Below are 6000 nucleotides of genomic sequence, written 5' to 3'. Positions count from 1 at the left end.
CTCTTTCGAATAATTAAATAAAATCTTAAAAAAGAAAAGAAACCAGTCCAAAACATTACATATTGCATGATTCCATTTATATAATATTCTTGAAATGACAAAATTATAGAAACAGGATAAATAAGTAATCGTCAAAAGCTAATGAGAGGTTTGAGTGAGAGGCAAGTGGCATGGGCAAAATGAAGGATCTTTGTGGTAATGGAAATGTTTTGTATCTTGACTGTATCAACATTAATCTTTGTAATATTGTAAGGAAAAATGAACACAAATGAAAAGTTAGAAAACATCAATGGGGAAGTAAATACTCATATGCTGCTGGTAAAAGTTCAAATTCCATTTTGGAGGACATTTTGGTAATATCTCAGACATAATGTTAAATGAAAAAGCAGTGGGCTTAAAAGTATTTTCAGTATTCTACCTTTTGTGTAGAAAGGGACATTTAAGACTATCAGGATTCACCAGTATATGTTAACGGAACTGTGTACATGCACCTAAAATAATAACATTGGGTATGTGGTCATCAATGTGTATGTTTTGGAGGGTTGTTGAGAACCAGATGAATAGAGAACAGGACTATGAAAGAGACTTTAACTGAATACTTTGTATTTCTTGATTTTTCAAAATGTACATATTACCTATTCAGAAATTAAGTTAAAATGAAATATATCAACTTAATCTAAACCTGGTAGATAGAGAAAAAGGTATTCATCACATAATTTTGATGGATATGAGCACACTAATTTGTTTGCTAATATAAATAGACTATATATTAAATATTCAATGCAACTGTCAATCTGTTAGCACAAAATTCCATATAGAAACACTTTTTTAAAATACTCTTTTTAAAAAATAGAGCCACATAGATAATATGTGATCACATCTGGCCAAAGGATATTATTTAGCACTTTTTTAGCAACGTGATTTTTATCACTGAGGTGCGTATGATTTTTATCACTGAAGAGCACATACAGGAAGCCATATCCTCATGTACTGTGCACTTCGTGGATATTTTCTCTTTGATCGTCATATGGTCCTCTTCTGACACTTTGGAGGAAACTCCAATGTACCCTGAATAGATCTACTGACAACCAAATCAACGAGCTGTAAATGGAAAACCCCAATAGTATTTAACCAAGACAAGGAGTTGTTTGAATTCAGCTTTTTTTTTTTTTTGATGTTCTAACCAAAATAATGAAAGTCAAATTATAAGACATATGCTCTATATCCCAAAAGAAACCCCCAAACTTGAAGCTGTACACCCTCACATTAAAATGTAGCTAAAATTTAGTTCAAGGATACCCAAAACTATAGGAAAAAATATGTAACATATGAGCTCTAAAAATGGCTCTAGGTCAGCACTGTTCAGTGGAAATGTGATGCTGACCACATATGTAATTATAAGTTGTCTAGGAGCTACATTAAAAAGCTGAAGTTATATATATTATTATATTACATATATTATATATTAATGATATATATATAATTCCTTTTTTTCTTAGAGAGTGCAAATGCATGCAAGTGGGGAGAGGCAAGGAGGAGGGAGAGAATCTCATGATCTCAACCCCAAGATCATGACCTGAGCTGAAAACAAGAGTCAAACACCCAACTGACTGCACCACCCAGGCACTCCAATTCTTTAAATATATTTTAACAATATATTCAAATAATATTTCAATGTACAATTAATATTTAAAAATCTGATCCAGATATTTTATACCTTTCATACTGAATCATCAGAATCCACCATGTTTTATGCTTAAAGTACATCTACATTCAGGCTCTAGGTTTTATTGAAATATCTGGTCTGTATCTGGATTTCAAAAATTTACAGTTGAAATAGTAAACTTACATATCCAAGTTGTTTTAAACAAAGTTAATGGTCTTTCCATAATCTCATCTTAGAACTAAAAGTTTGTACCTTTTTACCAACCTCTCCCTATTTCCTCCACCTCAATCCCTGGCAACCTCTTTTTACTGTTTCTATGAGTTTGACCTTTTTTTTTTTTTTAAGATTCTACAAATAAGTGGTACCATGCAGCATTTAACTTTTTCTGTCTGGTCTATTTCACTTAGCATAATGCCCTCAAGGTCCATCTATATTGTCACAAATGGCAGGATTTCCTTCTTTTTTATGGCTATAAATATTCTATTACATATATGACATTTTCTTTATCCATTCATCTGTGTATGGATACTCAGACTATTTCTTTGTTTTGGCAATTGTAAATAATGCTATGAATATAGGGGTGCATATCTCTTGATTATGTAATTACCAAAGTAGATGGGATCTCAAAATATCATACATCTCTTTGTCTTTAGTAAGATTCATTTGTATATTTGTGTTGCTTGGAGGGAGAATTGGGGCAATAGCAAACTTATAGGACTAAATCTTTAACCTACTGGATCTGACGCCACCTCTAGGTATAATTGAGTTACATTTTAAGACACTCAGCTGCTATCACAGAATTGCTTGATGTGTAGACAATCCATACACCTGGTGTTAGAGTGAAGCAGTGTTGAAGCAGTGTAAAGTAGAGGAGACACAGAAGTGGTTTTTTCGGGGATCCCTGGCTGGCTCAGTGGTTTGGCGCCTGCCTTTGGCCCGGGGTGTGATTCTGGAAACCCTGGATCGAGTCCAGCGTCGGGCTCCCTGCATGGAGCCTGCTTCTCTCTCTCTCTCAAATAAATACATTTGAGGAAAAAAGAAGTGGTTTTCGCTTTACACTGATCTTCTAGTTCTATGGCTTTAGTGCTTACAGGTGATCCTTCATTCCTGATGAGAATTGTGGGAGATGAGCATCATTGTGAATGCCCCTAAGATTTCAACACCAGATACAAAGGAATTTCTCCACATTCCTCCTATACTAAATTCCCAACTATAGGAATTTGTCTCTGAAATCCTCAGTAACTTTTCCAAAAGTGTCACATGTAGGAATTGCAGTGGAATTCCATTCTGGAATGCAATGGTTAAACAAAGGTTCAAATAAGTTATAGCTTTGTTTCAGGAAAGAGTAGTGAGGTTTTATAAAATGCTCAAGGCTAAGCACTATAAAATCACCCAAGATACAGTTATTGCTCAGTAAATACTCACTTATTGAAAGGAGAAATGAAGAAAAGCAATTGTGTCTTCAGGTGGAATGAAACCAACTTTAGGTGTTCCTCTGATTTGTGGACTCCCCATAATTAAATAGAGTTCTTAAGGACGATTTGTTAGTTTTCCAATAATTCCTCTCCCCCATTTTTAAAAAAATCGATAGGGAAACTGCATTGTAAGATTGATAGTGATTCTCTTTCATTTATTGTTAAACATGTGTTTATATATATGTATATAGACTAAGATGGCCTTTTTGTTCATTTAAGCATTTGCATTTGAAAAACTGAGAAGTGTTTGGGGTTTATGAGATCTAATTCTAAAGAAGTATATAACCCAATTTAAGTAACATTGAGGTAAATTAGATGTGGCCAAAAAGTAGGAAGTTTTGTCATTGATATAATAAATAATCCACAAGTCCTATGAGGTAAAAATAAACAATAATGTTTTATTCTGTCCTCCAGATTTACTTTCCATTGAAAGTTGTTCTATGCTAGGCTGTTGATTGAGGGTCTGTGTTATAGTATGACTTGGCCACTTTTCATGGAAGTTTAAAATTTTACTGGAGATGAAAATATACGTCTGTATAATAACTACCTGCATACAATAACTAGATTATTGTGCAAGACAATGAAAGAGTGGTGAGGTGGGTGGCACAGACAATAGCTTAGTGGACTAATTGCTCTGAGTGTTCACCAAACACATGAATCAGTGCTTTGGGAAAAGGTAATAAAGGAGGAGAAAAACTTTGAGGGAATGAGAATTAGCAGGAAAATTAAAGAGGTTATCAATTTATGGAAGGCAATGACTCCATGCAGTAAGACTGGCTTAAGGAAGGACTGATAGTTGGAAAAGCTTGAAGACATGGCTGAAAGAAACCTTAGGAAGTCCCTTAAAGCCCTTGGTTCAAGACCTTGATGTAGAGACACATTTCATTTCATCCATTGGCTTGGGTGTTTCCAAGGAGTTGCTGGGGAATAGAGGGCAACCACATGCTGGATGGTAAGTGAATTATAATTTATTAAATGGAGATGGAGATCTGTGTGAACATATGATCTGAAGAAAATCATTAGGGTTGGGCTATGTGGAGATTTGGCTCTTTTCAAGAAAAGATTTTATGTTGTCCTCTTTGGTCATGAATCCTAGAAGTGTCTCTTTATTGGATTTAAATCTCTAAAATAGCCCCAGGTCTAGTTCAGTTTTCCCCAAGCCTATTCCTAAGCAAAATGGCCCTCTATGAACATGAGGAAAATTCTGCAACATTCTGCAGATTATTAGAATACTGAAAGCAATAGATGTTCAAGTTTAATTGTGTCATCACAAAACTACCAGATGGGTAGAATTTTTGAAATCCTCTAACTTTGTCTCTTCCTACCAAATGGAAATTTAGGCAAAAAGATTATGCTACATGCAGCAGATTTAAGAATTCATCTTTCTTAATTTTAAATCTGGCTTTACCTACTGAACTATGTTATCATATCTAATTTTGATGGAAGAAAAGGAATTCCTAACTTTCTTGGAAGAATAATATTTAGTTATTACTGATCTGATTGTAGCAGCACTACTAAACATTTTTTTTTACTACTAAACATTCTAAAGGAAGTTTTTTTTTTCAGTTGAGTTGAAATTGGACAATTGAACTATAATTAAATATAATATGGGCTGTTATGAAACCGAGGATTAAAATGAGCTCATCAATAAGCAAGTATTCAGATAAAAATCCTGTGATTAACAATAACTCCACATGTCTAAACATATTTGAACGTTTCTAGCCTATAGTGACCCCTGGTGTTATTTTGAAAAACATGCAGTATGCGATTCATCTTTCTTTTCTTTTTTTTTTTTTTTTTTTTTATGATTTTATTTATTTATTTCAGAGAGAGCACAAAGAGGGAAGCAGCAGAGAGAGACGAGAGACGGAGAAGCAGACTCTCGGTTGAGCAGGGAGTTCAATGTAGTGCTCTGAGCCGAAGGACTAATCTTAATCAACTGAGCCACCCAGGTGTTCCTATCTCTCTTACCTTAAAGACTTAAGTATTAAAATAGTTCCTAGGGTACCTGAGTGGCTCAGTGGGTTAAACACCTGATTCTTGATTTCATCGCAGGTCATCTCAGGGTTGTGAGGTTGAGCCCCACATCAAAGACTGCACTAGGCATGAAGCCTGCTTAAGATTATATCTCTCCCTCTCCTTCACCTCACCAAAAAAAGAAATAGTCCCGGCAAGAGTGGGCAAACTCTATGAAACAGTTCATTCCCAATAGTCCATGAGGTAAAGAGCAAATTTCGCCATTGGAATTAGATTCTGTGCACTAAAATACAAAAAAGCAACATTATATTAGGTAATATCTATAAATGTTACTTTAAAAATTTACAATAAAGCCACTTGGGAACTAAATTCATTTTATCAAATCTCAATCATTAGAGCAATTGGAAAAAGAAAAGTGATCATTGGAATTCAAACTCATCTATCCCCTAATGTAATAAAAGTCAATATCCCAAAAGATGCATATAAAAGATATCTTCCAAGTGTCTTAAAATCCATAATTATGCAGAATTATATGTCCTCCCAAGAATGGAAAATTTAAGATTGGTCATCTAAATAATATTTATGCTGTACATAAATTCACATGTAACTCATGCTGTACATCAGGACATTTACATCTGAATATGTCATTGTAACGAGAACAAAAGTTTTCACCTCACATCCTTCATGGAACATGGTAAGATGAAAAAGGAGAGAAGGACAGAGGGAAAAAATGGGAAGAAAGGAGGGAGAGAGAGAGAAGAAAGGAGGTAGAAAAGAAGAGGAAAGAAAACAGTATGTTAAATGGACTATTGCCTCCTGAGAGTTTGTGCCCAATGATCACTGAGTCCACTGGGCCTACTGTAATGCCTAACATCAGGTTGA

The sequence above is a fragment of the Canis lupus genome, chromosome 29, assembly GCF_011100685.1.
Source record: "Canis lupus familiaris isolate Mischka breed German Shepherd chromosome 29, alternate assembly UU_Cfam_GSD_1.0, whole genome shotgun sequence".
In the NCBI taxonomy this organism is placed as follows: Eukaryota; Metazoa; Chordata; class Mammalia; order Carnivora; family Canidae; genus Canis; species Canis lupus.
The sequence above is the reverse complement of the archived record's forward strand: the minus strand, read 5'-3'. Positions refer to the sequence as shown.